The following is a 23,569-nucleotide window of genomic DNA, read 5'->3' on the forward strand; positions in this document are numbered from 1 at the left end:
GCAATGCTTTTGCGAACTAATCGTGTGCGTTGAGTTTTTCAGAGATTCATCCTTTGGCACGAGACGATTCCCTCCCCTCGGAGTGTTATTCAAGACGGTGCAGCTCTTTCGTTTCTATGTTGGTGGACTAATTTTGTAGGAGTCTCCGTACTATCAAGAGGGGGTCCGCTGTGGTAAGGCTAGGGTGGAATCAACACGTACACATCCTTGTCGCACCCTCTGAGCCTTTCCGCTTCAATGGAGAGCTCATTCCCTTTCTTATGTGCTTCGTTTGGTCCTAGCGGTAGTACCACGGGCCACAGCGGTAGTACCGCCCGAGTGCATCAAGCGGCAGTACCGCTCCTTAGCGGTAGTACCGCTTGGAGCCCTCCACCGCAGTACCGTTGCGGCTCCATGCTCCTACCGCCTCGACTCGAGGGCTCGTTCTTTGTGTCAGGTTTTGCGGCACTAGTTGCGGTAGTAGAGGCGGTCGTACCGCTCCTAAGCGGTAGTACCGCCCTTACCACCGCGGTAGTACCGCTCTGGGTCCAGGTCCTCCCTTTGCTCCTCGCTCCCCTCTTCTACGCGGCAGTACCGCGAGGTGGAACGGTAGTACCGCTGGCCACAGCGGTAGTACCGCCTTCCCCAACGGTAGTACCACTCTCTGCGGGGCAGCTTTGGGGGGTAACGGTTGGATTGTTCCCCCCACTATATAAGGGGGTCTTCTTCCCCAAAGTTGACCCACCTCTTCCCCCATAAGCTCCATTGTTACTCCAAGATCCATTTTCACCCGATCTCTCTCCCTAGCCAATCAAACTTGTTGATTTGCTCGGGATATGTTGAGAAGGCCCCGATCTACACTTCCACCAAGAGAAATTTGATTCCCCCCACTAATCCCTAGCGGATCTTGTTACTCTTAGGTGTTTGAGCACCCTAGACGGCGGAGCCATAGTCCATTGTGGTGAAGCTTCATGGTGTCGTTGGGAGCCTCCAATTAAGTTGTGGAGATAGCCCCAACCTTGTTTGTAAAGGTTCGATCGCCGCCTTCAAGGGCACCAATAGTGGAATCACGGCATCTCGCATTGTGTGAGGGCGTGAGGAGAATACGGTGGCCCTAGTGGATTCTTGGGAAGCATTGTGCCTCCACACCGCTCTAACGGAGACGTACTTCCCCTCAAAAGGAAGGAACTTCGGTAACACATCCTCGTCTCCATCGGCTCCACTCTTGGTTATCTCGTGCCTTTACTTGTCCAAGCTTATTTGTGTTGTATCCCTTACTTGTTTGTGCGCTTGTTGATTGCTGCATCATATAGGTTGCTCACCTAGTTGCATATCTAGACAACTTACTTTGATGCAAAGTTTAATTTGGTAAAGAAAAGCTAAAAATTGTTAGTTGCCTATTCACCCCCCCCCTCTAGTCAACTATATCGATCCTTTCAATTGGTATCAGAGTCTCGTCTCTTTATTAAGGACTTTGTCGTCCGAAGAGTATGGTTGACACCGTAGACGGTAGGGAGGAGCACTCCGGTGTGAATCCGAGCTCGTCTACGGGTGATGGGGGAACTGCGGTGTCTCATGAGGAATTCAATGTGGCTTTGGACACATTGAAAACCTCCATGAAAACCGAGGTTGAAAGCATGTTTAATAAATTCTTAGAAGGACTTAAACTATCTACCTCGCCGTTGAAAGTGGGGGATCCCACCGACAAGGTGACGGATGCTAACTCCGACAAGGGGGAAGCTACTAGTGAAAAGGATCCTTCTACTAGTGGTAGAAATGGCACCGGCATCTTTGCCATGTGGCACCTCCAGTCTATGGAGGACCGATTCCTTCTACCCATTTAAATCATGCCGGCCCTCCTCCTAAGATTGTGAAAAATGAGTACTTTGATTCTTGGGTTTATTGCTTCAAGCGTCATTTAAATCATGTGAACACTAATCTTTGGAGAATCATTGAAGAAGGTTTCCATCCACATGACCGAAGCAACTTCACCCCTAGAGAAGCCGTGGACCATCAATTCAATGAGAATGCTCTCTTCATCATTCAAGATGCAGTTCTACCCGAAGATCTCCCTCATCTTCGACCCTTCGACATGGCCAAAGACGCATGGCATTGCGTTCTTTCCCTCTATAAGGGAAGTGCAAGCATTCAACGCTCCAACTATGAAGTGGTGCAAGGTGAAGCCGATGAGTTTGCAATGAAAGAAGATGAAGAACCTCATGAGCTCTTTCGGAGAGTTACCAAGCTTGCGGTCTCACTCCGAGATCATGGGAGCAAGGACACGGATGACAATTGGATCAAGCGCAAGTTTCTCAAAGCTATGATGCCTTACCACAAGGCCTTGTCCTCCGTCATCTGTCAAAGACCGGACTTCCACTCCTTGACCTCAAATGAAGTGTTGGATGAGTTTGTGGCAATGAGGATCTTGGACAAGACCGCCAACAACACGGTGTTGCGCTCTCAAAGGGTAAAGAAGCCCAACCTTGACTTAAAAGCCAAGGTTATTATGGAAGAAGAGGAAGATAGGGAGAGCAACCCCGAAGATACAAAATATGATTATCATGAGCACATGGCTCTTGCTTCAAGGCAATTTTGTAGCAAGAAGAACACAAGACCCAACTTCAACAAGAACAACTCAAGTGGGTTCAAGGGCAAGCAACGTGTGAGAACATGTTACAATTGTGGCAATGTGAGCCATTTTGTTGTGGATTGCCCTTACGAGAAGCGGGAAGACAACAGTGGCAAGCTCATCCGAAAGGACAAAGCCAAGTCCTTCCCAAACAATAACAACTTCACCAAAAAGACTCCTACTCGAGGGTTGGTGGTTCAAGAAGAATACCATGAGGATGACGATGATGATGAAGATAGTGAAGCCATGGCCATGGCCTCCGTTGCCATTGCCACATCTCCACGAGTGTCCCTCTTTGACTCTCCCAATGAGAACATCACCGCCAAGTGTCTCATGGCTAAAGCCACCAACAAGGTAACCCCCAACATCAAAACCACCATCATTACTAATCCCTCCTTGACGGATGGCATTGATGAAAGTGAGAGTTCTAATGAGGAAGTGAATGAGGTTGAGTCTTTTATGAGTAAGCTCAAGGGCAAATCCAAGAAGCACTTTGTTGCTCTCTTGGAACAACTTGGTGAAGCCAATGAATGATCGAGGCTCATGAAGAAACCATCTCTAAGATGGAAGGTCATAGTCGTGACAATGCCGATGAGATATCGGATCTCTCCAATGCTCTTGAGGAAGAGCATGGGCATCGTTTGGCTCTTGAGGAGTCACACAACGATGACCATGCTAAGTTAAAGAAAGATCTTGATCATGCTCTTGTTGTGTCTTGTGTGCTAACTTCCGAGAAGGCTAAACTTGGCATTGACCATGCTAGACTCAAGGAGAAGTTTGATTTACTTGAAAAGGCCCACAAGGTCTTGAAGGGTGCTCATGCTAGCCTCAAGGAGTCTCATTCTCAACTCCAAGTTAAGCTAACCAAAGAAAAGGCCACCTTTCCTCATATGGTATTAATTGATAATGCAAATGCCACTAACCCGTGTTGTGAGCATGTGCATCTTGTGGAGGAGAATGCCAAATTGAAGGAGCAACTTGAGAAAGGCCTTGTGACATGCATACAAGGTGAGAAGAACCTCAACGACCTTTTGAGCAATCAAAAGGAAGTTGTGGCCAAGGAGGGAGTTGGGTTCGCACCCAAGTCCAAGAACAAGAAGAAGAACGACAAGACCAAACGACCTCCTCCTCTCAACCAAACTTTTGTAAAGGAGGGAGAGGGTGCTCCTAAGGAGAAGAAGAACAATGTGAAGGGTGGTGATGTCAAAAAGGGCAAAGCCACCTCTTCCAACAAAGCCAGTGACTTTAACCCTTCTTATGTGTTGTGTTGTGCCAGTGATGGGCATGTTTTATGCTAATTTTGTTGGTTCTCCTTATGAGTACATTGAATGGTCTATTTGGGTTCCTAAGACCCTTGTTACTAACATCAAAGGACCCATTACTAAATGGGTACCTAAAACCAAGCATTGATCTCTTGTAGGTGTTTGCTTCCGGTGGGGGATCATGGTTGCTCTATAGTGGAGCAACAAATCATATGACCGGGAGCAAGGACTTGGTGGTGGACGTGCACGAGATCCCATCTATGCCCACCAATGTCGAGTGGGGTGATGCCTCATCTTCTAAGGTATTGGGTCTTGACAAGGTTGTCATTTCTCATGATCTAACGATCGAGAAAGTCATGCTTGTTGAGTCCCTTGCGTACAATCTACTTTCCGTTCGTCAACTTGCACTCATGGGCTTTGCCACTTTCTTTGATATTGATACCGTGGCCCTCTTGTGGAGCAAGACTCTTAAAGTAGCCTTTGTTGGGCATGTCGAGAACGGTCTCTATGTGATTAACTTTTCGGAGCGACCCACTAAGACCGCGACATGCCTAATGGCTAAAGTTGATGTGGGATGGCTTTGGCATCGCTGTTTAGCCCACGTCAATATGAGATCTTTGCAAAGTCTTCTCAAGGGGGACCATGTCCGTGGACTAACAAATGTTAGTTTTGCCAAAGATCGTGCTTGCAGTGCTTGTATCGAAGGAAAGCTTCATGAAAAGGCTCACCCTCCCACGACTATCATCTACTCGAAGAGACCCTTGGAGCTCCTTCACATGGATCTCTTTGGGCCTCCATCGTTTGATAGTCTTGGAGGTAGAAAGTATTGCTTGGTGATTGTGGATGATTATTCAAGGTACACTTGGGTATTTTTATTCAAGAGGAAGAGTGAGACTCAACAAACCGTCATCGACTTTGCAAATGAAGCTCAACGTCAACATGATGCAAAGATCTTGACAATAAGAAGTGACAATGGCACCGAGTTCAAGAACTACACCTTGGATGAGTTTCTTAGTGATGAGGGGATCAAGCATCAATATGCTGCACCATATACCCCTCAACAAAATGGTGTCGCGGAGAGGAAGAACCGGACGTTGATGGATGCGGCAAGGACCATGATGGCGGAGTTCAAGTCTCCATACAACTTTTGGGCTGAAGCCATCAACACGGAATGTCATGCATCCAATCGGCTCTATCTCTGCAAAGGCTTGAACAAGACTCCTTATGAAATACTTACCGGTAACAAGCCCAACCTCAAGTACTTCCGGGTGTTCGGGTGTAAGTGTTTCATTCTCAAGAAAGGTGTTCGCTTGTCTAAGTTTGAGGCTAGAGCTTATGAGGGCATATTTGTTGGTTATGCTACAAACTCTCATGCTTACCGTGTCCTCAACAAGTCCACCGGACTCATTGAGGAGACGTGTAACGTGGAGTTTGACGAAAATAACGGCTCCCAAGTGGAGCAAAGTGGTACTTGTGATGTAGGTGATGAAATTCCTCCCCAAGCCATAAGAAGAATGGGTGTGGGTCATATCCTACCCATTGAGGAACCCCTTGTGGCCGAAGGAGAAGGACAATGCTCCACTCAAGTGGAGCCATCACCAACCCAAGACCCACACGCTTCCGAAGAACAAAGTGAAGGCCCTCAACCTCATGAACAAGACCAAGGGCAAGATCAACCTCAAGATGGTGGTGAACCACCAAATGATGCCCAAGGTCAAGTTCTCCCCCTCGAGCAAGTTCAAGATCAAGAGCAAGCTCAAGATCTAGAACAAGCTCAAGACGGCGCTCAAGATAATCAAGTTAACCCTCCTCCTTCCACATCCGAGGAGGAATTAGAGTGTCGTGCCACGAAGATTGCTTCCAAGCTCACCACCAAAGGTCATCTCATGGAGAATGTGGTTGGAAGCCTAAGGAAGGGGGTAAGCACTCGTAGACAATTAGCAAACTATTGTGAACATCACGCGTTTGTCTCTTGTGTTGAATCCCAAAAGGTCTATGAGGCGCTCGAAGATTCGGATTGGCTCAATGCCATGCATGAAGAACTCAACAACTTCGAGTACAACAAGGTGTGGAGATTGGTGCCAAGGCCATCGGGGAACCACAATGTCATTGGAACCAAGTGGATATTCAAGAACAAGCAAGATGCTCATGGGACCATCGTTCGCAACAAGGCAAGATTGGTAGCACAAGGCTACTCCCAAGTCGAGGGTATCGACTACGGTGAAACCTTTGCTCCCGTTGCTCGCCTTGAATCCATTCGTTTGTTGATTGCTTATGCTTCCCATCACAACTTTAAGTTACAACAAATGGATGTGAAGAGTGCTTTTCTTAATGGTCCTATTAATGAGTTGGTTTATGTCAAGCAACCCCCCGGGTTCGAGGATCCCTACTTCCCGGATCATGTGTATCAACTCGATAAGGCACTCTATGGCCTTAAGCAAGCCCCACGTGCGTGGTATGACCACCTTACCGAGTTGTTGCAAGATCGTGGATTTGAGGTTGGGCAAATCGATCCCACTCTTTTTACTAAGAAGGTCAAAGGGGAGTTGTTTGTGTGCCAACTATATGTTGATGATATTATCTTTGGTTCCCCTAACAAAGCTTTCAATGAGGAATTTGCCGCTCTCATGACCTCTAAGTTCAAGATGTCTTCGATGGGAGAGTTGAAGTTCTTCCTCGGTTTCGATATCAAGCAAAGAAGAGAAGGTACCTTCATCAACCAAGCCAAATACACTCAAGACATGCTAAAAAGATTCAAGCTAAGTGATGTCAAGCCGGCTTCTACTCCAATGCCCACCAAGTGCCAACTTGACATTGATCCCAATGGTAAAGCGGTGGATCAAAAGGTATATCGCTCCATGATTGGCTCCTTGCTTTACCTTTGTGCATCTAGACCGGATATCATGTTGAGTGTGGGAATGTGTGCACGGTTTCAAGCCGCACCGAAGGAAAGCCACTTTGTGGCGGTCAAGCGAATCTTCGATATTTGGCTCATACCCCAAACTTTGGCTTATGGTACCCAAGAGGAGCAAACTTCAAGCTTGAAGGATATACGGATTCCGATTGGGCGGGAGACAAAGTGGATAGGAAGTCCACTTCCGGAGGGTGCCAATTTCTTGGTTGCTCTTTGGTGAGTTGGTCTTCCAAGAAGCAAAGTTGTGTGTCTCTCTCGTCCATCGAAGCGGAGTATGTGGCGGCCGGTAGTTGTTGTGCACAACTCTTATGGATGAGGCAAACTTTAAAGGAGTACGGTGTCATTTGTGACAAAGTGCCTCTTTGGTGTGACAATGAAAGTGCCATCAAGATTTCTCTCAACCCGGTGCAACATTTCAAGACGAAGCATATTGAGATTTGGTATCACTTCATCCGGGATCACATTAGGAGAGGGGAGATCGAGCTCAAGTATGTCAACACTCATGATAACCTTGCAGATATTTTCACGAAGCCCTTGGATGAAGCAATATTTCATGAGTTAAGGCATGAGCTAAATATCATTGATTCGAGCAATGTGACTTGACCCATGCACACCCCACCACATTCAACTTGTTGTCTAGTTTAGATGTAGGCCCGGACATAGGGGGAGTGTTGTTCTCTCAATGAACTCTCCCTCCCCTCATTATGCATAAATTGATCGTATCTTTCACACTAACCATTTTTGATGGTACTGTGCTTCAAGGACGAGTTGTGGTCATGGGCCCAAGATTAAAATCTTCGCGGCGCCATACCTCTTGACTCAAACAGACTCAAACATAGGTGGCCTCGGCCACCACCCTCTCTTGAAGAGGTGGGTTTCTTGTCCCCTTGCTAGTGTTCTCGCTGCCGAGTTTTATTTCCTCTTCTTGCCGTTGGTTTTCTCTTCTTTTTTTGAGCAAAGTCGTTTGTTGTCTAGTTGTTGAGCCTTTGCTGGGCGGTACTACCGCTGGTGGTGCGTGGTACTACTGCTTATGTTGACAAGCGGTACTACCGCCCACCAGCGCGATACTACCGCTGAGGGGCGGGACCAGGGGGTTATGTCGGGGTAGGGGGAGGTTTCTTCTCCCCCATACCAATTCGCTCCGCCCCCTCGTTCCTCTTCGTCTCTCCAGCATCGCCTCACCGCGGGAGGGCTCTGACGGGCTGTCTTCTCAGGGTCGTCCCTCTCCATTTCCTTTGGTGGAGTCGATCCCTACCTCGTCCTCTTGCCATGGATGCCGGTATTGCCCCAGTTCCTCCTCTCTTTTTGTCTAGATTTCAGATCTAGCATCTTAGGGGCAATAGTGGTTGCATCTATCGATTTTTGGCTAAATCTAGGCTTGAGTAGGTTGGAGAAGGCAACTAGACTATTTGGATTAGTGTTTGGTAGGAGTATTTTTGAATGTGGCAGTCCGGTAGTGCCGGATTTGACCACGGCAGTAGGGAACCGTCGTTTCCCCGTCTTGAGCGGTATTACCGCTCCCAGTGGCGCGGTACTACCGCTCGGGCGGTACTGCCGCTTACGAATCGCTGTACTACCGCTGTCTGCCCAATTCCATCATGTTCCTGCCATTTCCTGATCTTGTTTGTTGTGTTTGTTGGCTTATGCTCGTTCTTTCTGGTTGTTTCGTGTGTTCGTGTGTTTGGTTCCACGTGATGAACTTCCTGAGCAGCAAGCCCGCCGTGTCAACCCCGTTCGTGCAACGTCAAAGTGCTACCGCACATCTGAGTCAGCAGGTGATTCCTCTAGTGCTCCACCGCCGCCAGCGGGTGCTTACTCAAGTGCTCCACCTCCACCTCAACTCAAGAAGAAGTCTGCCGTCAAGCCGAAGCCGAAGGGCAAAACTGTGCCTGAAATGAATGCCAAGGAGTTCTGGGCAAGGCGTCGCTGCAACCCCTATGTGGAAGACCAATAACCCACTTTGGTCAATTGTCCGTTCTGGAACCGCTTTCAGTTTGCCATCTTCTTTGATGTGATCAAGGCCAAGAAGAATCTCTATGTTGATGTGTGCTCCGTCGACACAGACTTTATGGAGAAGGACCCTGAGTACTTTGGTGATGCCCTTTAGATGTGCTCTCAGTTGAACATTCTCAGAATCATGTAGTTCAACAAGGACTTTGATGCAAATATAGTGGCTCAATTCTATGCCACTGTCCATCTAGGAACTGATGAGGATAGGACTCTGACTTGGATGACAAATGGCAAGTTGCTTTCTGTCAAGTGGAAGGCCTTCATGGAGTTACTTGGGGTGGAAGATCACGGGCTTGAGACTCCAGTCGGCTTCCGCCCTCACCGCAATGCCACCTCCACTCACAAGGAAGCCCTCTGGCCCTACTGTTCCGTGAAGATTCACCCCGAGACTAAGAAGGAAACCTATGAGCTGCCTACCTTTCTGGACATCCTTCACCGTGTCTTCCGAGAGACTCTCTTCCCTCGTATCGGGAATCTGGATATGGTCCACTCCTATCTCGTGGACATGCTTCTTTTCTGCCAACATGAGAAGGAAGCAAACACTGGCGAGTCCCTGGACATTTCTCATGTTATGTGGTCTGAACTTATATCTGCTATCTCTGAGCGCAAGTGCCCGATCTATGGACCGTTCATCATGTTACTCATTGAGAAGGCCTGGGAACATTCCTATCCCAGGGTCATGCTGGAAACTGGATATTTGATTTCTCACGAGATCAAGCGTCTGAGGAAGAAGGACAACTGGGGCACCCCGGTCCCTAAAACTGGGGGTACATCTTCTGCTGCTGCCATGGAGAACAAGGACAAGGCTGATGCTGATGATGACGCTAATTATGAGCCTTCTAGAGCAGAGCCCTCTTGGGAAAAGAAGCTCAAGCTCAAGATGAAGAAACTTTTCTGCATGGAGTCTCATGGTCAGCACATGACTCGTGTGGCTGAGAAGAAGGCCAGGGGACGTCACAAGGAGCTCATGCGTCAGTTGGGTGCGACCGTTAATAGTGGATCTGAGGGCCAGATAACTGAGGAGGAGGAGTGGATTCAACAGCACTGTCTGTAGACAGATTCAGACGACGAGTAGTTTTCGACCGATGACGGTGATGCAGACGATCCCGCTGGGATATGATGTTCGAGATCCTCAGCTTGCTATCACCTGGAGCTGTAGCAGCACTCTTTGCCTTTTTGGTGTCTCGATGCCAAAGGGAGAGAGAGTTTAGGGATTTGTGTCGTTTGTTGAGTTGCGAGTGTCTCTTTGTGGTGTTGTCGTGTTTTCTCGCCATTTGCTTTGTTTGGTTTTGTGCCAGTGAGACCTAAGTTCCCGACATATGGTGTGAGACATATGCTACCTTATCTTTATATTATCATTATCTATGTCTATCTAGTACTTTGGTATCTTATGAGTTGCATGCTTATCTTGTTATATACCCTGCTCTCATATATCCTGCTTAGGTTGTTGGTCTCTAAAATATATGGGAGTGTTGATCCTAGTATGTGTGCCGTGCAGTCCAAAGCACACATCTAGGGGGAGCCCGTCTATATTTTAGAGTTGTGGGGTTTGCTTATGTCATATGTCTTTTCCCGTTTGTGCAAATCCCGTATTGTCATCAATCCACCAAAAAGGGGGAGATTGTAAGGGCATATTTATCCCTAAGGTGTTTTGGTGATTGATGGCAATGCTTTTGCGGACTAATCGTGTGCGTTGAGTTTTTCAGAGATTCATCCTTTGGCACGAGACGATTCCCTCCCCTCGGAGTGTTATTCAAGATGGTGCAGCTCTTTCGTTTCTATGTTCGTGGACTAGTTTCGTAGGAGTCTCCGTACTATCAAGAGGGGGTCCGCTGTGGTAAGGCTAGGGTGGAATCAACACGTACACATCCTTGTCACACCCTCTGAGCCTTTCCGCTTCAATGGAGAGCTCATTACCTTTCTTATGTGCTTTGTTTGGTCCCAGCGGTAGTACTGCGGGCCACAACGGTAGTATCGCCCGAGTGCATCAAGCGACAGTACCGCTCCTCAGCGATAGTACCGCTTGGAGCCCTCCGCCGTAGTGATACGTCTCCGTCGTATCTATAATTTTTGATTGTTCCATGCCAATATTCTTCAACTTTCATATACTTTTGGCAACTTTTTATACTATTTTTGGGACTAACATATTGATCCAGTGCCCAGTGCCAGTTCCTATCTGTTGCATGTTTTATGTTTCGCAGAAAACCAATATCAAACGAAATCCAAACGGGATAAAAACGGACGGAGAATTATTTTGGAATATTTGGGATTTTCCGGAGGAAGAATCAACGCGAAATAGTGTCCAAGGTGGCCACGAGATAGGGGCACTCCCCAAGGCGGTTGATGCCCTACTTTTGCCGCAAGAAAGCTAATTTTATGAGAAAAATCTAGGTGAAAGATTCACCCCAATCGGAGTTATGGATCTCCAGATATAAAGGAAACAGTGAAGGGGTAGAATCAGAAAACGCAGAAACAGAAAGATAGATCCAATCTCGGAGGGGCTCTCGTCCCTCCCAAGCCATGGGAGCCAAGTACCAGAGGGGAAACCCTTCTCCCATCTAGGGAGGAGGTCAAGGAAGAAGAAGAAGAAGGGCCCCTCTCTCCCCCTTGCTTCCTGTGGCGCCGGAGCGCTGTTAGGGGCCATCATCATCACCGCGATCTTCACCAACACCGCCGTCATCTTCACCAACATCTCCATCACCTTCCCCCCTCTATCTACAGCGGTCCACTCTCTCGCAACCCGCTGTACCCTCTACTTTAACATGGTGCTTTATGCTTCATATTATTATCCAATGATGTGTTGCCATCCTATGATGTCTGAGTAGATTTCCATTGTCCTATCGGTGATTGATGAATTGCTATGATTGGTTTGAGTTGCATGTTTCAATATGATAAGGGTGTTTATAATTACTATGATGTTCAACAAATTGAAGAATTTGTTGCTTTTAAGGGTGCATATGAAATTGTTTCTTTGATTGAAAAGTATGATGCTACTCTCTACAAATCCAAAAATTTAGCCATACTTGAATATTGCTATGATAATTATGCTTCTAATTCCTATGTCAAACTATATATTGAGGCCTACCCCGCCGTCCAAGAAGAGACTAATATTTTGCAGGAAGCTATGGAAGAAGAAATTGATGAAACTGTGAGCTCATTGGATGAAAAAGATGACGAGGAGAGCGAAGAACAAAAGGAGGAAGAGCGGATTAGCTACCCATGCCCACCTTCTAATGAGAGTAACTCTTCAACTCATACATTGTTTAATTCCCCTTCGTGCTTACCGAAGGATGATTGCTATGATGATTGCTATGATCCCGTTGATTCTCTTGAAATATCCCTTTTCGATGATGCTTGCTATGCTTGTGGCCAAGATGCCAATATGAATTATGCTTATGGAGATGAACTTGCTATAGTTCCTTATGTTAAACATGAAATTGTTGCTATTGCACCCACGCATGATAGTCCTATTATCTTTTTGAATTCTCCCAACTACACTATATCGGAGAAGTTTGTGCTTATTAAGGATTATATTGATGGGTTGCCTTTTACCATTGCACATGATGATTTTGATGAATATAATATGCATGTGCTTGCTGCTCCTGCTTGCAATTATTATGAGAGAGGAACTTTATCTCCACCTCTTTATGTTTCCAACACGATAGAATTGCAAGAAACTGCTTATACTATGCATTGGCCTTTACTATGTGTGCATGAATTGTTCTTTTATGACATGCCGATGCATAGGAAGAGAGTTAGACTTTGTTGTTGCTTGATATATGTTACTTTGTGCTCACTACTAAATTACAAATCATTGTTAATTCAAATTGGCTTTGATATACCTTGGGATCCGGGTGGATTCATTACTTGAGCACTAAATGCCTAGCTTAATGGCTTTAAAGAAAGCGCTGCCAGGGAGACAACCCTGAAGTTTTAGAGAGTCATTTATTTCTGTTGAGTGCTTTTATATAGTTTAAAAACAAAAAAATAAAGAGGGGAACACAAAAACTTTTCATAAAGGAAAGTGAAAGTGAGAGAGACAAGCATTGTTGAAGTGGGGGAGCTCCTTGAACTTTGTTCATGCTCACGGAAACTTTGCGAATCTTGATTACAGAAACTTTTCATCAAAAATAATTATCCCCTTGTACAATTCCATTGTATTATAAAAATAATGTGCCAAGGTTTGCCTTTAGGATGTTTACAACGCTTGTTGGTTTGTACGGTGCAGGACAGAAACTTTGGCTGTAGTGCTCGATTTTACATTTTTAACTGGAACGTCAAATGGTTCTGATTCTTTTTGCACTGTCTTGCTATACAACTTTTTTATTTTTCCTAATTTTGGTAGAAGTTTTGGGGTACCAGAAGTATGGTGGATGTTCAGATTGCTACAGACTGTTCTGTTTTTGATAGATTCTCTTTTTGATGCATAGTTTGCTTGTTTTGATGAATCTATCAATTTATATTAGTGGATTAAGCCATGGAAAAGCTATATTACAGTAGACACAATGCAAAAACAAAATATGAATTGGTTTGCAACAGTACTTAGAGTGGTGATTTGCTTTATTATACTAACGGATCTTACCGAGTTTTCTGTTGAAGTTTTGTGTGGAAGTAGTGTCTAATCGAGGATGTCTCGATATGAGAAAAAGGAAGAGAGGCAAGAGCTCAAGCTTGGGGATGCCCGAGGCACCCCAAGTAAATATTCAAGGAGACTCAAGCGTCTAAGCTTGGGGATGCCCCAGAAGGCATCCCCTCTTTCTTCAACAAGTATCGGTATGTTTTCGAATTCGTTTCATTCATGCATTATGTGCAAGTCTTGGAGCGTCTTTTGCATTTAGTTTTCACTTTTATTTTATGCACCATGCTGGTATGAGATAGTCCTTGGTTGATTTATAGAATGCTCATTGCACTTCACTTAAATCTTTTGAGTGCGGCTTTATAGAATGCTTCATGTGCTTCACTTATATCATTTGAAGTTTGGATTGCCTGTTTCTCTTCACATAGAAAACCGCCATTTGTAGAATGCTCTTTTGCTTCACTTATATTTGTTAGAGTGCGGGTATATCTTTTGTAGAAAGAATTAAACTCTCTTGCTTCACTTATATCTATTTAGAGAGATGACAGGAATTGGTCATTCACATGGTTAGTCATAAAATCCTACATAAACTTCTAGATCGCTGAATAAGATATGTTTGATTCCTTGCAATAGTTTTGCTATATAAAGGTGGTGAAATTAGAGTCATGCTAGTGGGTGGTTGTGGATTATTAGAAATACTTGTGTTGAGGTTTGTGATTCCCGTAGCATGCACGTATGGTGAACCGCTTTGTGATGAAGTTGGAGCACAATTTTATTTATTGATTTTCTTCCTTATGAGTGGCGGTCGGGGACGAGCGATGGTCTTTTCCTACCAATCTATCCCCCTAGGAGCATGCACGTAGTACTTTTTTTCAATGGCTTGTAGATTTTTGCAATAAGTATATGAGTTCTTTATGACTAATGTTGAGTCCATGGATTATACGCACTCTCACCCTTCCATCATTGCTAGCCTCTTCGGTACCGTGCATTGCCCTTTCTCACCTTGAGAGTTGGTGCAAACTTCGCCGGTGCATCCAAAACCCGTGATACGATACGCTCTATCACACATAAGCCTCATTATATCTTCCTCAAAACAGCCACCATACCTACCTATCATGGCATTTCCATAGCCATTCCGAGATATATTGCCATGCAACTTTCATCATCATCATATACATGACTTGAGCATTCATTGTCATATTGCTTTGCATTATCGTAAGATAGCTAGCATGATGTTTTCATGGCTTGTCCATTTTTTGATGTCATTGCTATGCTAGATCATTGCACATCCCGGTACACCACCGGAAGCATTCATATAGGGTCATATCTTTGCTCCAGATATTGAGTTGTAAGTAAATAAAAGTGTGATGATCATCATTATTAGAGCATTGCCCCAGTGAGGAAAGGATGATGGAGACTATGATTACCCCACAAGTCGGGATGAGACTCCGGACTTTATGAAAAATAGAAGAGGCCAAAGAAGCCCAAATAAAAAAAGAGGCCAAAGAAGCCCACCAAAGAGAAAGAAAAAAATAAAAAAAAATGAAAAATAAAAGAAAAAATGAGAGAAAAAGAGAGAAGGGGCAATGTTACTATCCTTTTACCACACTTGTGCTTCAGAGTAGCGCCATGTTCTTCATATAGAGAGTCTCCTATGCTTTCATTTTCATATACTAGTGGGAATTTTCATTATAGAACTTGGCTTGTATATTTTGATGATGGGCTTCCTCAAATGCCCGAGGTCTTCATAAGCAAGCAAGTTGGATGCACACCCACTTAGTTTTAGTTTGAGCTTTCATACACTTATAGTTCTAGTGCATCCGTTGCATGGCAATCCCTACTCACTCACATTGATATCTATTGATGGGCATCTCCATAGCCCGTTGATACGCCTAGTCGATGTGAGACTTTCTCCTTTTTTGTCTTCTCCTCATAACCTCCACCATCATATTCTATTCCACCTATAGTGCTATGTCCATGTCTCACGCTCATGTATTGCGTGAAAGTTGAAAAAGTTTGAGATTATTAAAGTATGAAACAATTGCTTGGCTTGTCATCGGGGTTGTGCATGATTAAATACTTTGTGTGATGAAGATAGAGCAACAGCCAGACTATATGATTTTGTAGGGATAACTTTCTTTGGCCATGTTGTTTTGAAAAGACATGATTGCTTTATTGGTACACTCGAAGTATTTTTTATGTCAAATGATAGACTATTGCTTTGAATCACCCGTGTCTTAATATTCATGCCATGATTAGACATATGACCAAGATTATGCTAGGTAGCATTCCACATCAAAAATTATCTTTTTTATCATTTACCTACTCGAGGATGAGCAGGACTTAAGCTTGGGGATGCTGATACGTCTTTGTCGTATCTATAATTTTTGATTGTTCCATGCCAATATTCTTCAACTTTCATATACTTTTGGCAACTTTTTATACTATTTTTGGGACTAACATATTGATCCAGTGCCCAGTGCCAGTTCCTGTCTGTTGCATGTTTTATGTTTCACAGAAAACCAATATCAAACGGAATCCAAACGGGATAAAAACGGACGGAGAATTATTTTGGAATATTTGGGATTTTCCGGAGGAAGAATCAACGCAAAATGGTGTCCGAGGTGGCCACGAGATAGGGGGGGCGCGCCCTGGCCTCTCGTGGGCCACCTGTAAGGCGGTTGATGCCCTACTTTTGCCACAAGAAAGCTAATTTTATGAGAAAAATCTGGGCGAAAGATTCACCCCAATCGGAGTTACGGATCTCCAGATATAAAGGAAACGGTGAAGGGTAGAATCAGAAAACGCAGAAACAGAAAGATAGATCCAATCTCGGAGGGGCTCTCACCCCTCCCAAGCCATGGGAGCCAAGGACCAGAGGGTAAACCCTTCTCCCATCTAGGGAGGAGGTCAAGGAAGAAGAAGAAGAAGGGGCCCTCTCTCCCCCTTGCTTCCGGTGGCGCCGGAGCGCTGCCGGGGGCCATCATCATCACCGCGATCTTCACCACCACCGCCGTCATCTCCATCACCTTCCCCCCTCTATCTACAACGGTCCACTCTCCCGCAACCCGTTGTACCCTCTACTTTAACATGGTGCTTTATGCTTCATATTATTATCCAATGATGTGTTGCCATCCTATGATGTCTGAGTAGATTTCCATTGTCCTATCGGTGATTGATGAATTGCTATGATTGGTTTGAGTTGCATGTTTTATTATTGGTGCTGTCCTATGGTGCCCTCTGTGTCGCGCAAGCGTGAGGGATTACCGCCGTAGGGTGTTGCAATGCGTTCATGATTTGCTTATAGTGGGTTGCGTGAGTGACTGAAACACAAACCCGAGTAAGTAGGTTGTTGCGTATGGGATAAAGAGGACTTGATACTTTAATGCTATGGTTGGGTTTTACCTTAATGAATCTTTAGTAGTTGCGGATGCTTGCTAGAGTTCCAATCATAAGTGCATAGAATTCCAAGTAAGGGATGATATGTTAGCTTATGCCTCTCCCTCAAATAGAATTGCAATAGTGATTATCGGTCTAGTAACATAGTCAGTTGCTTAGGGACAATTCCACAACTCCTATCACCACTTTTCCACACTCGATATATTTACTTTATTGCATCTTTATCTAAACAGCCCCTAGTTTTTGTTTACGTGTTCTTTATTATGTTGCAAACCTATCCTATCACACCTACAAAGTACTTCTAGTTTCATACTTGTTCTAGGTAAAGCGAACGTCAAGCATGCGTAGAGTTGTATCAGTGGTCGATAGAACTTGAGGGAATATTTATTCTACCTTTAGCTCCTCGTTGGGTTCGACACTCTTACTTATCGAAAACTGTTGAGATCCCCTACACTTGTGGGTTATCACGTAGTACTGTTGCGGCTTCGTGCTCCTACCGCCTCAACTCGAGGGCTCGTTTTTTGTGTCAGGTTTTGTGGCACTAGTTACAGTAGTAGAGGCGGTAGTACCTGATACATCTCCAACGTATCTACAATTTATGAAGCACTCATGCTATTATCCATCTTCTGCTATATCATCACTGTTACCCTGGAAAAAATCGTGGGCAAGCTTACGGGACGAAACTCCGCCTCCACGAGGCGGAACCTTGGCGGAATCAATCTAGGGCTCTGGCGGAGCTGTTCTATCGGGGACACTTCCCTCCGGGAGGGGGTAATCACAACCAACGTCATCACCAACGATCTACTCATCGGGAGGGGGTCAATCTCCATCAACATCTTCACCAGCACCATCTCCTCTCAAAACCCTAGTTCATCTCTTGTATCCAATCTTGTATCAAAACCACAAATTGGTACCTATGGGTTGCTAGTAGTGTTGATTACTCCTTGTAGTTGATGCTAATTGGTTTACTTGGTGGAAGATCATATGTTCAGATCCTTTATGCATATTATTACTCCTCTGATTATGAACATGAATATGCTTTGTGAGTAGTTACGTTTGTTCCTGAGGACATGGGTGAAGTCTTGCTATTAGTAGTCATGTGAATTTGGTATTCGTTCGATATTTTGATGAGATGTATGTTGTCTTTCCTCTAGTGGTGTTATGTGAACGTCGACTACATGACACTTCACCATTATTTGGGCCTAGAGGAAGGCATAGGGAAGTAATAAGTAGATGATGGGTTACTAGAGTGACAGAAGCTTAAACCCTAGTTTATGCGTTGCTTCGTTAGGGGTTGATATGGACCCATATGTTTAATGCTGTGGTTAGGTTTACCTTAATACTCCTTTTTGTAGTTGCGGATGCTTGCAATAGGGGTTAATCATAAGTGGGATGCTTGTCCAAGTTAGGGCAGTACCCAAGTGCCGGTCCACCCACATATCAAATTATCAAAGTACCGAACGCGAATCTTACGAACGTGATGAAAACTAGCTTGACGATAATTCCCAATGTGTCCTCGAGAGCTCCTTCTTCATTATTAGAATTTGTCCAAGCTTATCCTTTGCTACATAAAGGATTGGGCCACCTTGCTGCACTTTATTTACTTTATTTACTTTTTGCTTGTTACTATTTATCTTACCACAAAACTATCTATCACCTACTATCTCAATGCTTGTAGAGAAAACCTTACTGAAAACCGCTTATCATTTCCTTCTGCTCCTTGTTGGGTTCGACACTCTTACTTATCGAAAGGACTATGATAGATCCCCTACACTTGTGGGTCATCAAGACTCTTTTCTGGCGCCGTTGCCGGGGAGTGTAGCACTTTTGGTGAGTGGAACTTGGTAAGGAAACATTTATATAGTGTGCTGAAATTTTCTGTTACTTGTCACTATGGAAACTAATCCTTTGAGGGGCTTGTTTGGGGTATCTTCACCCCAACCAGAAGAGCAAAGAGATGCTCCTCAACCTACTGAACCTTATGAAAATATTCACTTTGAGATTCCTTTGGGTATGATAGAAAAACTGCTAGCTAGTCCCTTTGCAGGAGACGAAACATTGCATCCCGATTTACACCTTATCTTTGTGGATGAAGTTTGTGGATTATTTAAGCTTGCAGGTATCCCCGATGATGTTGTCAAAAGGAAGGTCTTCCCTTTATCTTTGAAGGGAAATGCAATGACATGGTATAGGCTATGTGATGATACGAGATTTTGGAATTATAAGCGATTGAAGTTGGAATTTCACCAGAAGTTCTATCCTATGCATCTTGTTCATCGTGATCGTAATTACATATATAATTTCTGGCCTCACAAAGGAGAAAGCATCGCTCAAGCTTGGGGGAGGATTAAGTCAATGTTATATTCATGCCCCAATCATGAGCTCTCTCGGGAAATGATTATCCAGAATTTTTATGCTCGGGTTTCTCTTGATAATCGCAACCTGCTCGATACTTCCTGTGTTGGTTCCTATATGCTGAAGACTATTGATTTCAAATGGGACTTATTGGAAAGAATTAAACGAAACTCTGAAGATTTGGGTTCCGATGATGGTAATGAGTCAGGTATGACACCTAAGTTCGATTGTGTTAAATCTTTTATGGATACCGATGCTTTTCGTGGATTTAGCTCTAAGTATGGACTTGACTCTGAGATAGTAGCTACTTTTTGTGAAACTTTTGCTACTCATGTTGATCTCCCTAAAGATAAGTGGTTTAAATATAATCCTCCCGTTGAAGTGAAAGTAGTTGCACCTATTACAGTCGAAGAAAAGACTATTACATATAGTGATCCTATTATTCCCACTGCTTATGTCGAAAAGCCTCCTTTTCCTGTTAGGATAAAAGATCATGTTAAAGCTTCGACTGTTGTTCATAAGAGTAATACTAGGACTTATACACCTCCTGAGCAAATTAATGTTGAACATGGTATTGCTATGATTAAAGATCTCTTGGATGAGAACTTATATGGGCATGTTATCTCTTTCTTGGGTGAAACTGCTAATATTGCTAGACCCGATACTAAGACACGTAGACCTGTTGTAGGCACGCCTGTTATTTCTGTTAAAATAGGAGATCATTGTTATCATGGCTTATGTGATATGGGTGCTAGTGCTAACACGATACCTTATGATCTTTATAAAGAAATTATGCATGATATTGCACCTGTTGAACTAGAAGACATTGATGTTACTATTAAGCTTGCTAATAGGGACACCATTAAACCTATTGGGATTGTTAGAGATGTTGAAGTCTTGTGTGGGAAGATTAAATACCCTGCTGATTTTCTTGTTCTTGGTTCCCCACAAGATGATTTTTGTCCCATTATTTTTGGTAGACCCTTCTTGAATACTGCTAGTGCTAAGATAAATTGTGAAAAGAATATTGTCACAGTTGGCATAGATGGTATGTGTCGGTGTCAAAACCGGCGGATCTCGGGTAGGGGGTCCCGAACTGTGCGTCTAGGCGAATGGTAATAGGAGACAAGGGACACGATGTTTTACCCAGGTTCAGGCCCTCTTGATGGAGGTAAAACCCTACGTCCTGCTTGATTAATATTGATGATGTGTGTTACAAGAGTGGATCTACCACGAGATCAAGGAGGCTAAACCCTAGAAGCTAGCCTATGGTATGATCGTTGTTCGTCCTACGGACTAAAGCCATCCGGTTTATATAGACACCGGAGAGGGCTAGGGTTACACAGAGTCGGTTACAATGGTAGGAGATCTACATATCCGTATCGCCAAGCTTGCCTTCCACGCCAAGGAAAGTCCCATCCGGACACGGGACGAAGTCTTCAATCTTCTATCTTCATAGTCTTGGAGTCCGGCCGATGATGATAGTTCGGCTATCCGGACACCCCCTAGTCCGGAACTCCCTCAGTAGCCCCTGAACCAGGCTTCAATGACGACGAGTCCGGCGTGCATGTTGTCTTCGGCATTGCAAGGCGGGTTCTTCCTCCGAATAATTTATAGAAGATTGTGAACACCAGGATAGTGTCCGGCTCTGCAAAAATAAATTCCACACACCACCGTAGAGAGAATAATATTACACAAGTTCAATCTGCTGACGTATTTTGCGGCGTGACGTCACACCACTACCAAGCCTTTACTAGAATCATTTTTATTGTACCACCTCAGTGCGCTTAGCGAAGCGGTTTCCTTGGCACATCTTGTCGAAGCAGAGATCGTGTTCCCCTTATTCCGGGATTCCCATCAATACGGACGTGGGTAACCCAACCGTGCCCGTCGCCACACCTCCTCCATCGAAGGGGGGTTCCAAACGGTCACGGGGACGGCTCTTGGTATTCTTCCTCTTTATAATGAGACCAAGGCTCGTTCTTTTCCTTCAATCCTCTATCGAATCCGCCCCTTGCCCCGAGTTCCAACACCCAGGGCTCCAGATTCGGGTACCTTCGATCTTCGACAATGTCCGGCCCCGACCTACGAGGCCGATGGATGCCCTCCTCCGTCACGGAAGAAGACGTGCTAAAGCTGAGAGACGCCAGGTATTTAACCTACGAGATTTCGCATAGGTTGCCTGCCCGAGGGCAAATTATTCCTACTCCCGAGCCCGGCGAGAGCGTCGTGTTCGTGTCTCACCTCTGTCGGGGTTTAGGCTTCCCGATGGATCCCTTCGTGAGGGGGCTCATGTTTTACTATGGGCTGGAATTCCATGACTTGGCTCCGGAGTCCATCCTCCACATCTCATCATTCATTGTCGTCTGCGAAGCCTTCCTCCGCACTACCCCTCACTTTGGCTTGTGGCTCAAAACCTTCGACGTGGAGCCGAAGATGATTGAGGGGCATCAGATAGAGTGCGGCGGGGCGGTTATAAGCAAGAGGGCCGATGCTCCATGGCCCGAGGGCTCTTTTCAGGAGGAGCTCGGCTTGTGGCAACATGAGTGGTTCTATATCACCGCTCCCAGGGGCAGCAGGCAGAGGCCGCCGCCCGTCTTCTGCTCGGGCCCTCCACAACAGTTGACGTCATGGGTCAACAAGGGGCGTGACTGGGGGCCGTCCAAAGACGTACCCCTGTTGCAGGACCAGATTCGAGGCCTCCAAGAAAGGGAGATCAATCTAGTCGCAGTGGTATAGGTTATGCTGATCCGGCGCCTACTGCCCTGCAAACGTCGCCCCCTCCGCCTGTGGGAATTTAATCCGGAGGGGCCACGAGCTCTTCAACACTTCATGGGTTTGACACCCATGGAGATGTACAAACTGTTCTTCGGATCGCAAGATATGCGTCCGGACTTGACCGAGGACGCTAGCCTAAGCTGCAATCGCTCGGATACTCAAGTAAGTAGCCCTGTGTCCGGACACATTGTCCATTTATTTATCGTGGGTTTTCCTTTTAACCAACTATCCCTTGGACAGGAGTGGATAGCGCAAGCAAAACTGATACGGTGTCCGGCCCCCCTCCCTGAGACCATGCAGGATCCCGTGTTAATCAAAATGTTGGAGGTTGCACCTTCGGAGGAGGGCGAAGGGGAGCATAGGGGAACTACCACCTCTGCCAAGGAGGCTTTCAGTAAGGGAGGAATCGAGAGTCCCTCCTTCCAGGGGGAGAAGAGGACCGCTTCCGAAGACCCGGAGGTCAAGGCCTCAAAGCGGGGAAAGAAATCTGTACCGGAAGGTCCGGTGTCGGGAAGAGCCCCGGCCGTACTATCTCCTCGGAGGAATCAGCCCTCCAGCGAGCCGTAAGTAAAAAAGGGGGAATTTTGTAATAGGGAATGCCCCTATATTATTTCCAAAGGTAACCGAAGTTTTCACCTTGTAGTTCGGATCTCAGCCCATCTCAGCAGAGCTCAACTTCGGGGGACCTTCGTCCGGAGATGATGGAAAACGAGACGCCTTCATCTGCCGCCCCGTCGGGCAGGGCGGACAACCCTGAGGTGTCGTCACGGAGGGTCTCCCCGAGTCCGGCAGGGCCGGAAAGTCCGGCACCCATTGGAATACGGCCGGTGGAGCTGCAGGATTTGCTCAAGAGGGCGTCTATCTTGGAAGATCACCGCACATTAATGAGTACGGTGATTGAAAGGATCTCATCCGCCGAGAGCGGGTTGTATGAGGCCGTCGGAAGCTTGCTGACGGGGTTTGAGGTACACAAAAAATGACATACCTTTTGACAGTTTTGCACATGAAGTGCGCCCTGTATAGATAGTAGCCCCTGAGACTTGGTATGCTGTCGAAAGCGATAGCGTGCCAAGGATCATAATCTCAGTTATAGAATGTCGCCTTTCCTATGCAGGTGGCAAAACGTTCGGTGGCCAGCCGGACTGATGGAGTTGCCGAACTGAAGAGGCAACTCGATGTTGCGGATGCGGACATCGCACTGGTCAATAAATGACTTAACGAGTCGCAAGGTAGGTGGTTGCTACGCGGTTTCCTAGTAAGGGAGCTGGTGCCTGTTCCTTACAATTTGTATGCTTGATGCAGATGGCGCCACTACTGTGGAAGATCTTCGAGCAGAGCTTGCTCGAGCCAAGGAGCAAGCCAGGATAAGTGATGCGGCTGCCTTGAAGGCAGCAGAAGAGCTAAAAGCCGAAAAGGCTGCTCACTGCCGAAGCAGGGAAGAGTTGGCCGGAATGGCCTTGAAATTAAAAGATGCTACCGACCGTTGCGAGGTTCTTGAAGGAGAACGCCGAGTGGAGCAAGAGGGCCTGAAGAAGGCCGGCGTCGAAGTCAAGGATGCCCGGAGTGAGATGCGGGCTATGAAGGAGGAACTGCGGCAGGCCGGAGACATTGCGGCTGGAAAGCCCTTTCTTCTGCGTAGGAAGTTCACGGATCCGAAGTATGCTCAG

The sequence above is a fragment of the Triticum aestivum genome, chromosome 1B (genome assembly GCF_018294505.1).
Source record: "Triticum aestivum cultivar Chinese Spring chromosome 1B, IWGSC CS RefSeq v2.1, whole genome shotgun sequence".
Classification (NCBI taxonomy): Eukaryota; Viridiplantae; Streptophyta; class Magnoliopsida; order Poales; family Poaceae; genus Triticum; species Triticum aestivum.